Genomic DNA, 12,807 nt, shown 5'->3' with positions numbered 1-12,807 from the left:
TTAGTACTACAAAAATGACTGCTTGTTTGAACCTATGCCATTTCCCGACATCATGTCAGTCTTAGTGCTTTTCCAAGTCCTGTTATGTGTGCACGCAACAGAGCACAACCGTGTCTGCAGCATATATTCCCTTCCCCAGAACTAGCAGCCCAAAAGGGGTAAAAGGCAACTGACAGTTCACACACCATTCAAAAAGGGGGAGAAAGGTAACACCTACAGATGTGATTCAGTTATTATTAAACACACACATCACAGAAAGCAGGGAGTGTGAAATTTTCATGTGAAAATGCAGAAGCGCGAAAGACTGTTTCAGGAAAAGTAAAATCTTACAACCTGCACGTTTGCTACGGGGGACAAAAACATAGAGATAGCCGGTCAAAATCTTTCAGATGATGAAAATAAAATCTGAGTACTGGCGATGAACATAAGGATGGTATATTCCCGATTAACTTAGCCTATATTGCGCTTGTAATCAGGAAGGCAGGATCTACCATGCGCTGCATGCAGCAGTATGTAGTTCACTGGCAAAGTGAGACATGCCAGTCAGGACTCCAAAATTTGGCAGTTAGTCCTCTCCCTGCCTCAAAACCATGTGTGCCACAATTTAACTTACTTACTTACACTCCCTTTTCCAGCTTAATAGACCTGCTGTCTCAGACATGGGACTAAATTCGCAACCGCGAAAATCTGGTTCCGATAATACGCAAGTACCGTTAATTATAACAGACCAAAGAGTGTGATAAAAAAAGGATAAATGGAAACGTTGCTATCAATTTTGTTGTCTGAGGCTTTTCTATAGCTAGATATTGACACTCTTCTGTTAGTAACAAGAGGATTCACTGAAAACTATTAGCGTAGGGAAAATGATGACATTCTGAAACTGTATAATGATCTCATTATTCATTTCAAGTAATAGAAATAGACTTTTGTGGCTATCCTAAATTATTGCCTTGTTCTACAGTCTGTTATACCCGCTGTGGTTACATAGCAGTTTTGTTTCCCTTCGAGAACTTAATCACATGCGGTTTTCTACATCGCACATGTCATATTAATTTACTCTCTCAAAGGTTGACAACTTAAGTAACAACTGTACGCCAGAGAGTTCAGTTTCAAAGCATTGCTTTAGAAAAGAAAACTACTATTACATTTACTATGCAAATCATCAGCAGAAATAAATTTATTCAGGTAACCCATGTAATACTTGATAGTTGGGAGCCAGTCAAGAAGAATAAATGGATAAAAGCAATTATTGTTTCAGATAAAACCAACAATTGGGGGTAGCAATTATAATTAAAAACTCATTTAAAGAACAAATTGTATATTATGATTCAGACAGTAATGGCAGATGTTACTTTATAACAATAATTCCTAATTTTGATAAAGCGATTTTGTTTCTGAATACCTAGGGTCCCTGTATGAATCAACAGAATTTTATTATGTCATTGCACATTTTATCGTCATTCCCCAATTATTACGTCTTAGGAGAAGATTGGAATTCTTTAGTAGACCCTGTTCATGATAAAACCAGTAAAAGTAAATCCTACAACTTTCAGGCTTCTATGGCATTATTTATTTATTTATTTTACATTTGTTGACCGGGATTGTCTGACTGAGCTGAGTTGCCCTTTTTCAGCAGAGGCCGGGGAGAAAAGCTCCAATGTAAAAATACAATGTACAAGTTAAAAGGCATTTAACAGCAGGCAAGATACATAATTACAAAAATCACGCAAACATATATTAGTAATATATCATATATGAATAAGAAAAATTCAGTATAAGGTTTCATATCACAGTACAGTTGATATTAATAGTAACATTTGTCAGGTGATGTAGCATTTATTTCCAAAGGGTGTTTTCAGAAGTTGTAAGCAGATTGTGATTATGGAGAGTAAGTGCAGTGGCATGCCCAGTGACTTTTGAAGTACTCTTTGGTGGCTTATTTAAATTGTTTAGGATGTGTGAGGGTCCTGATTTTAAGAGGAAATTTATTCCATGCCCATAGTTGGGTTATAGTTATAAACACTGCACCCTGATTTTGTGTTGGCACCTGATAATTGATTACAATCTGTTTGACCCTTACTATCTGCAAGACAAAGATACTCCTGTATCTAAGCATACTTTCTATTCTCCATGCAAAAAACATGGTCCAGGTTGCACTTTTTCTTGATTCTGACCTTTTTCTGAGAGCAGAGATCAAGTTTTCTACAGAACCTAGATTTTTCTCAGACCACTCAAAAAGTTATCTTGGTCATATATTTCTAATAGGTTATTAAACAGGTACAACTGGATGTTAAATCCAAATTTGCTTCAAAAAAGTGATGTCAAAAAGGACATTAACTACCTATTAGATGACTTGTGGAAAACGATAGCCTCTTCCACAAGTACAACTCAGATCGTGTAGTGGTACTTTGCTGTGACTGTAGTACACAGCATCCCGGGTTCAAGACTTGGCAGGGCTGATTATTTTGAACCTATAAGAGAAATCTTGATGAGTGGATGGGAAATAGAAAATTCACCCCAGGGATCACTCCAGTGGCTTTACTCGACAGAAGCACTGGGAACTAACATTGGGTGGCATGATGCCAGGCTAATCCTATGGGCCAGGCTTGTAAAGGCCCCAGGGCCATTAGCCTAGTATACACCTATGAACCTATGTGCAATGGGCAGCTTTGAAAACTCAAATCAGAGGGTTACTCATACAAAAAGTATTATACCATAAAAAAAATGTTTGTGAACAGGAAACACAACTTAAAATAAATATAAAATTGATTGATGAGAAATGAGAATACAAATATTGTCCAGTTGTAGAAAAACAAATGAATACTCTCCAGAATGATCTATTTATGCTGCATGCTGAACAATGCTCATTTCAAGAAATGAAATCTTTAGTTAGTTTCATAGAATGGGCACAAACTCCTTCAAAAATCTTAGCAAGAATGATAAATTGAAATAATAAGGCTCTTACAATAACTGACCTAGAGTATCTTGGTAAACCATACATTACCAACTCAGAAATTGTGGGACTATTCAAAGTAATTTATTCACAACTCTATGGACAGCAAGAATATCCTTTCACTAATCAAGAAAGGGATCCTTTTCTAGACAACTTAGTATTTCCAAAAATACACCAATTTCAATATGATATTCTTTCATCTCCCCTATCAAAACAAGAAGTCTTGTTGGTAATAAATTCTCTCAAGCCGAATAAGCCTCCTTGTCTGGATGGCTTTAAGGCTGAATTCTATAAACCATTTAGTGAAAGGACAGCAAATCTTTTATTACTAGTTTTTAATTATGTAATAGACAAGGGCATTTCGGACCTTTATTTAAACAACTCTAAAACTATTTTTATCCCTAAAGATAACAAAGATGGGAAAAGCCCCCTTAACTATAGACCCATATCTCTTACTAATCTCGATATTAAAATCTTAGCAACAATCTTAGCAAACAGACTAAAAAAGATAATTCCTAGCATTATTTCACCCGAACAATCGGGCTTTATACAAGAGAGACAAACTTATGATAATACTCTAACTTTGGACACAATGATGAAGCTTTCCAGTATTCAGAAACACCTAATATACGCGCTTGTGATAGATACATCTAAAGCATTTGATAGAATGAATCATAGTTTTCTGTTTGCAGTCCTACCTTATTTTAACTTACCAAAAAGTTTTATAATTTCAATTAAAACCCTTTACCTTAATCCAAGCACAACTTTAGTTATTAATAAAACATAGTCCAAAAGAATAAATATCTATAAGTGGGCTAGACAGGGTTGCCCATTATCACCATATCTTTTCAGCTTATACACAGAATACTTTTTCCTCTCAATAAAACAAAAAATGTATCATCTGGTTCCAAATTTAACAATAAAATTACTTTATCAGCATTCACAGATGATAGATAAGATATTACACTTAACAGTTTTTCAAAATTTTCTAACTATAAAATTAATCTGGATAAGTCTTCCATATTCCCGTTAAATTCACTTTGCTACACAAACCAAATTTTCCTTGATTCGGAAATAATACTCAGTCACTCCTTAAAATACCTTGGGATTTCTTTTCAATCTAATAAAAGGCTCTTTCTTCAAAATAATATTTTGAATTTTCTTTTGAATTTAGAACAAGACATTCAGAGATGGAGTGTTCTAAAATTATCCTTCCTTTCAAAAGCAGCAATTGTCAAAATGACCATACTCCCAAGGATATTATTTCATCTCAGGGCCTTTAACATAATAATTAATAGTAACTTATTCCAGTGGTGGCTGGTGACTTCAAATCAAAAGGGGTCTGCAGGAGACAGCTGAATTGGTAGGACAAATGGGAAGGGATGTGGCCAACTAGAAAGGGGCAGAGCTATGCTCAAAACCACAAAAACTGTGACTTTAATCAAATACGCTGCCCTGAGTGCCAAACCGTCATTATGAGAGTCCAGTCAAGACAAAATGAATTGGAGAAGAAAAAAAATATTTCAATGCATTGGCTACATGACAGCTTACTTAATATCTAAATGGAAACAAAAAAGTTGTGAGGCATTAAAAAATAAATTACTTTTTTAAATACATTACTGGAATGCCAGTCACAATCAAGTATAAAAAAACAAGTAGCACTCAACTCAAACCACTTCTCGTTGCACTGCAGTTCTAATTATAATTTATATTCAGCTTTATAAAAGTACAAAGTAACATGCTGAAAGTAGCAATCTCTGTGATACCTCCACTTGTAAAAATGTTTCTTATCCAAAAAAGACCTGCTGCCTGACAATTATCTACTTGTTTCATGGGGGAAACATGACCAAAGTAAAAAAATGAACAGGAAACAAGAAACAAATTCAAGATAAATTATGTATGGACCATACATGATAGATTGGCATTCTGTTTAGTTTACAGGTAAAGCCTGCAAAGATGACTGCAAGTCTCCAACAAATGTAATGAGCTTCTGAAAATACTGTAATCCTATCCTTTATTCCAAACACTGTCATATGCATTCAATACCCAAGACTTATATGTTATCTAGTTATGTAAATATTCTCTGTTTGGCAACAACAAAAAGGTTTCAGTGTTGATAATTCTTTAACAGTATGCTTATTAAAGCTTATTTGCATCTTACAATTTCAGACAAGCTTACCTGATGGTCATTAAAGCATTGCTACTTAAACACAGAGCAACAGGCACTGCAACAACATGCATTTTCTGAATAATAAGAAGCATAAATCAACAGTATAAACATATGACAGAAAAGCAGAACATTCTGCAAAATCAAGGACAGATGAAAAGCCACTGTAGTACTTGTGTCTACCTTGGATGGGGGGATAATCTGCACACTTACACTGCATAACTGCTCCTTACCTTGCTTGGACACCTCCAGAGTCACTACGTGGGGGAGTGGGGTACAAGTATGTCACAATTTGAAATGTCTCTGGCTGACAGTGATGGCCCTGACACATTTGTCATACCTCTTAACCTCAGAGCAAGAAATATGGAAAAAGCCATAAATAGAAGTGAGACAAAGGCCCAAAAATAAGGATAATTTTTAAATATTCCTCTTGTGAACTTAGAAAGATAATAGAATAGTAGGTCTTGCCTTAGTATGAATTTTCTGAAGGGTATGAAATCTGAAACTCAAATGTCTGCCATTATTTTCTAACTTCAGTAATTAATGATTTGCCACTAATTTGCCAGAAAACCACAATTTTATGAAAAACGGACCACAAATGTGAAGCAAAAATATAAAATAGCTACAAAATACAGCTGGGAACCTGTCAAAGAAGGAACACTTTTTAATATTAGTACTGTTAAGTTGAGCAGCTGACAAAATAAGAGAATCTACATGCATTTCTGAAATAAAAGTAATCTGTAACTCTGATCATTACAATTATTTATTAATTGCAAACCCTCCACGTTTCTTCAAAAACTGCCATTTTATGGAGCAATTATTAGGGGGAGAGCAACATTTTGAGCCAAAATCAGGGACAGTTGAGTGGTTTGGATATACCTAATTGTATAAAGTGATCTATTTGCATGTATCTCTCAACCTCTTAATGCAGGAAATCTGGACAAGGCAAAATATATTGGGGGAACAAACAAACAGTACTAAAAATTGCTCTTGTATAAACTTAGACAGTTGATAGAATAACAGGTCTTGCTTTAGCATGCATTTTTCTGAAGGGTATGATGTCTGAAACTCAATGTCTGTCATTATTTAGTGACTTCATTCCTAAATGATTTGCCAGAAAACCACAAATTTTATGAGGAACAAACCAAAAATAAGAAGCAAAAAATCTATTAATTCTGTAAAAATCTGGACAGTTGAGAGGTATAGTTCAGCCGGGAGAATTGTGCGGCAGAAATCCTATACGATGTACTTAGCTCCCTAGGTGTGGACAATAAGTACCCCCAAAAAAAAAAACAAAGATCTAAGAGAAGTGATTACTTCAATCTGGCTTTATCACTTTCAGTAGTATTCAGACTCAATCAATGAAAATATTCAGTAACAAAAAATGTTTGTGCTTGTAGACAGCTGATTTAACTGGTTCCTAATCGAACACATCCAACCAAGAACTGGGAGGGAGCGTACCTGAGCTGATGTGATAATCAATAAACACCTTCCTGGTTGTATTAAATTATATTCCTTGTATAATACAGTACAGTTTTAGACAGCATTTTAAATTTATTGTTTTGAACATTTTTCCAGTAAACAATTAAACAAAAAGAATACACCAATAATGACAAACCTACCCAGTTCAGAATATTTCTATCATAAAAGTCTACTCATACTTCTACAATCCACCAGCATCAGTAAATATGCACAATCTCTGCAGACATAAAAGTCATCTAAATAATTTTACATTAAAGAGATCTGTAACTAATGAAGAGGTTGCTGCTAGCAAACAACTTTATATTTCATTGTTTCATCTACAAATAAAATGCCTGTTGCCTTTGAGGACTAAATTGCCTATATTACATTAAAAAATGATAAGCTAGTAATATTGCAATATTGAATGGATGGATAACTGATAACAGGTTCATAGTTACTTAGTATCTCCATCAAAGAGGACATTCTCAGGACTGCAGCATCCACCCCCTTTAAAAGTACAACACAGTACAGTATCAGCAATGCATCTACAGACTGTTTGAGTAAAACCTACAGCCTTCTGCATCAAAAGCGTATTCAACCTGTTATGCTAGTAACAATGCATGCAGACTCAGCATAAGAAGCACTAAACTTCTCCTCCCCTGAAGCTCTCAGCTCCTTGTACAATCCACTCGACACAACTATATCTCTCAACTTTGCAGCACAAGAAATCTGGAAAAACCCAAAATGTATTGGGGGGGAACAAAAGACGAAAAACCAGGGACACATTTAAACATTGCTTGTATAATCTTGGAAAGTTGCTAGAATAAAATGTTGTGTTACCACCATGAATTTCACTGTCAAGTCTTGAACCCAGGACAATGTGCACTACAATCAGAGCAACATACCACTATGCCAAATCAGCTGTTTCATGAAAGGCAGGAAGAGTGAAACTTAAATGGCTATTGTTTGTCTTTTTTGGCTTTTCCCGGTTAGGGGTCGCCACAGCGGAACTCCGGTCCGCTAATGATTGGCAGTAGATTTTTATGGTGCCGAGTTGCCAGCCCGACGCCCAACCTCCAGAGAAAGCACGCCCATTCATGCATGTCTTTCGGAGGCCACATGTGGGGAGGACATGCAGACTCCACACAGAAGGCACTAAAGCTGAGAATCTAATAGGAGAACCTCTTGCTGTGAGGCAACAACGCTACCGCTGTACCACCTTAAATGGCTATCGTTGAGTAAATTCAGTTCTCACCATAGCTCTCAACCTCTTAACACAAAACACCTGGACAAAGCCAATAATGGATGAATACAGCCTCAAAACATATTCAGTGAATTCAGTTCTCAACATAGCTCTCAACCTCTTAGCACATAAAACCTGGACAAAGCCAATAATAGGGGAATACAGCCCCAAAAATAGGGACAAATTTCAAATATTAATCTTATAAACTCAGAAAATTGCTAGAATAAAAGGTTTTGTGTTCACGTGTATTTTCTGAAGAATATGAAGTCTGAAATTCAAATGCCTGTCATTTAGTGAATTCAATTCTTCACTGATTACAAAAATCCAGAAAACCACAGATTTTATGAGGAACAGAACAGAACAAAAATATAAGGTAAAAATCTGGACAGCTTTCACAAGTGGTGGTGGGTGGGGAATTCAGGCTCTTGCTACCTGTACACATAGCACCTGTATATTCTCTTGCAGCTTAATTCCTGGAGACATCCCTTCGCTTGTAATAAATACAAATTCCTTTTCCTTGCAGGAAGAGCCAATCAGTAGCTATTCATGTCTTACATGACTGCAGATGTGGTAGTCCAATCTCCTTCTAGTCTATGCGGTCAGAAACTGCATAGACTTCGGGGCATCGGTTCACTGATGCCTTCGCTTCATAATGCAGACTGGTTTAACAGCAGTCCGGATTTACAGAACCCCTGAGCATGCATGAGCAGTTCGAGTTCTGGGACTTTGCAGCTAATTATTCTATTTTTAAAATTCTTTTTCTTTCATTTTATAGCTGGGGGGGGGCTGCAGTCCTGCAGTCTGATAGCATGAGCTGCCCCTGACTTATTCAAGTAAGTTAATGCGCTTTTAATAAAATTTATTTGGCATCCTAAATTGATTAGAATAAGGTACTAGAAACTAATTCATCCTAAGGTAAATGGTGGGTTGGGATTACCCAATTTTAGTCTATATTACAATATTATATGTGCAAATAGAATTATAATTATACATCACTTCAAAACAACTCCCAAAATTAAAGCTTCATGTATTAATTACCATCTTCTCATTGCTAAAACTACACATCACTCAGAACTGGTTGGACAGGAGTCAGTGTTCATGGTCAAGCTTCAGACAGATAGCATCCAAATATATTCTTGCACAGAAGTTAAATTCAACCAACCTTAATAAACGACTATATTTTTTTCAATATTGGAAGGCCCTCCTCGATATTGTGTTATTGTAAGTTAAGCAGAATGCAGTTTTCAGCGCATTTCAGTTGTCTTAATCTTCATATGAGAAGCTGTTTTGTATTTCAAATGCAAGTAGTAGTTGAGCTTATTTTCTTTTGAGAATCTCAATATGGCACTTATTTATATGGTGTATATAGGTTATTAGGTTTTAGTGTTATGTTCTGGCCACTTTCTGTTATATTTTATTGTGAATTTGCTTTGGCTCATGTTTTGTATTAACAAAAATTAAGTATGTCACTATCATAGCATAGCTAGTAGTTTTTTTGTATGTTTTAAAAAGAAAATAAAGAAATATTTGAAAAAAAAAAAGAAATTTCTTCAGAAAATATAGCTAGGGAGTGACATAAAATGAAAGTGGAGTTTTAAAAATGGTAGAAATAAAAGAAAAAGAGCTATGGTTAAAAAGTAACAAGAATTATTTAGAGGGACTGACAAAGGTTAAAGGGGTCTATATTACAAACTCGAAGTTACTGAACATCAAATACGATATGGACGACACCATATCATCGAAGTTCAGTAACATCGAGTTAGTAATAAAAAAATGGAAAAAAAATGACAAGAATGAAAAGTAATTGCTGTAAGCAGGGGGACAAAAATTAAAACAAAAAAACTAAATGGTGTAAACAGGGGGGCAAGCCCCCCTGCACCCACACATGCCCCACTACTTAAATATACAACTCCGAGATCACTCTACCATGTAGGAAATGGAAATTTAGTGATTCGAACTGTTAAAATATTCGATGTTCCAATATAGACCCAGGTTAAAGTATTGCAGAATAGAGGTAATCTCAAAGAACAAGAAGAGGTATAACTACAGAGTGTTAAAGAGAAATTAAGGGAGTACCTCAATAGTATCCATGAGTTTAGAAAGATTACTGTTTTTCATAAAAACTTCAGAGGACAAATGCTTTCAGCACAGCAGCTCAGGCAACAGAAAGTAGAAAGGGCTGTTGCCAAGCTTAGGGAGCCTATAGCAAGCAAAATAATCTGTGATCTTGTGGAAGTATTAGAAATATTTCAGAAATTTTATGAAAACCTGTATAAAGCAGAGAAATGGGGAAATCAAGAGAAAGTACAAATGGAAATATTTATTGAAGAATTCAATATACAAAGGTTAGAGGTAGATGAGGCTCAATTGCTAACAGTTAAGAAAGGAGGAGATGAGATAAAAATGGTGACGTATAACCAATCCACAGGAAAGTCTTCAGAAATAGATGGTATTCTTGTGGAAGTTTGGTAGCTAGGAGGGAAGAAAGTGATAAAGATTTGAAAGGTTTTGTTTAACAGTATTTTAAAAGGAGGAGAAGCACCAATATCGTGGAAGAAAGCTGTGGTGGCTGTAATGCCTAAAGAGAAAGCATTTGAGAGGTTAATTTGAGATTTTATGAGAACAGCAATGGGAGCATTTACATTCCCTGATAAAATAATAATGTTGATTAGGAGGATTTATTAGTGATTGGAGGTGAAAATTAAAGTTGGGGTTTGTTCCTCTCTGATAAGTTCTGTTTGAGCAGAGCAGCCAGACAAGGGCATATTCTTCCCCCTTTGTTATTTGTGTTATATTTAGAACCATTACCAAAGAAAATAAGGGTCTCAGAAATTCAGTATTATAATTGGTATGGTAATCAAGAAAAGTTGGCTTAATTTGCAGATGATATTATTTTGTACCTACTAAAACCAGAAAAGGACATTTCAGTGCTGTGGCACATTCTGGGACAGTTTTCAAGTCTTTTCAGGATACAAAATTAATGGAGATAAAACAACGGCAATAGCTGTAAACTATCTACCCACACACAAATTGATTCAGCAATACCTATATTTACAGTGATGTGATAAAATTAACTACTTAGTAGTATGGATTAAAAAGCATTATTTTATGGCAGCTAAGGGTATGTTGGAAGAGACTAAAAAGACAATACAAAAACTGAGAAAATGGAAACATTGTTTTATGGATATAGAAAACAAGATGCAAGCACTGCAAATGTTTTAGTTCCTTTAGTTTTATACACAGTTAAGTCTCCTTTGCATAACACAAGCAGAAAGCTATTAATTCAAGGTGGATAATGATGATGGAACAGACAGGAAGCTCAAGAAATAAGGAGAGATTGGGATTTTAGATGCAGATCCTTAAGAAGAAATAACAATAACCATTCAGAATATTCATAAAGTAGCAGAAAGTATAGGAAGAACCAAGCCAACACAGGAATGGAAAAGGAGATTCTGCCAATAGAGATGACTGCAATTAGGGATGCAGAAAACAGGCAAGAGGGGGCTGGAACTTAATGGAGAAAACTGGCAAGGGAACAAAGATATTGGGAGCAGATAATTAGAGAGGGAAGGGTAATAGAATGGGAAGAGGCCAATAATTCATTTGAACTGCAGGCTAGTTGTCTTCCCTATCAAGGATTGATATCAGAGTATAGGCAAAGAGAAAGGAATAAGGGGATCCTACTTGAAAGACCAGCACTTTAAGCAGAATCTAGAACAAAAACTGCTGTAAAAAAAGGATAATTTGTAGGGTATATAAAATATTACACAATAACTATAGGAATCAAGCAAAAGAGGTTAGAAAGGATTGGGAAGAGAGACTGGATAAGCAATTCACAAAGAAACAATAGGAGGATATATATATGGCTCCCAAATATGCAGCAAAGTCTAGAATATTTCAGATGTTTGCTTGAAAGTGTTTGCATAGGTATTTTCATACTCCAAGCAGACACCAAAGAATTTTTCCTCCGGTAGCTTGCAAATGTTGGGGGTGTAATGAGGAAGAAAGGGAACATAATACTCTGTTAGAAATACTGGGTAAGCAAATTGTTCTAACAGAGGAAATTATTTTTTTAGCTGTAATACTGAATTGGAATTGCCTAGACATAGTAAGGCCTTGCTGAGTTTAATTCTGATGGCTGCCAAAAAAGCAATTACTAGAAAATGGAAATCAAAGTCTAAACCAACTGTGCTAGAAGTAGAGACTATAGTAACAGAGATAAAAGAACTGGAAGGTGGATCTTTAGAAAAGGATAGGTGCAAATTACATAGGAAAAAAATTGAAATTGTAGGAACAATACATGCTGAGTAATGTTTTGGAGGAGGATTGAAACCAAAGAAAAGGCAGGAATTGAATGAGCTATGTAATGTTCGACTGAGAATGACTGTGCGAACAATTATACATGCTGTATAATGTCTGCAACTGAAACTTTATCAACATGGTTTGCTTTCATTTATATAAATGTATGATTGCCTATGTCAAAAGTGATAATTTAATAAAGATGTTTCTTGTTTAAAAAAATCTTGGCTTTTGGTTTATTTTATTAAGCTCCTGAGTTGTTTGTTTATTTCAGTCAGAAGGCCTCTAACACTCGGAACTACTGTTCTTACTTTTGTTCAAAATTATTTTCCTTTCATTATAAAGCTTGTTAATGCTATGGTTTCACCATGTAGGTTTGTTTCTGGGGTTTGCCTTGCATTGTAGCTATGGTGATGCAATTGTTTACATGCTGGTATAGTGGAGTAGGGTACACTTCTTTTCATTCAGTGGAGTTAACTGAGTTTGGTAGGGATTTGAACCTTAACAATGTATCACATAGGAGTAGATAGTTTGTCTTAAAAAAAATTCTAAAGGTACCTTGTGTCAGACCTAACAAGTGATGAAGATATGCAAGGGATGGTGTACGATGCTCCCATATTTGTAAGGACAAGATCCAAGATGTTATTCCCTGTAGTGGGTGCTCTGACTAATTGTTCCAGGGCA

Source organism: Protopterus annectens, chromosome 1.part1 (assembly GCF_019279795.1).
Source record: "Protopterus annectens isolate FY-2018-M chromosome 1.part1, PAN1.0, whole genome shotgun sequence".
In the NCBI taxonomy this organism is placed as follows: domain Eukaryota; kingdom Metazoa; phylum Chordata; order Ceratodontiformes; family Protopteridae; genus Protopterus; species Protopterus annectens.
The sequence above is the reverse complement of the archived record's forward strand: the minus strand, read 5'-3'. Positions refer to the sequence as shown.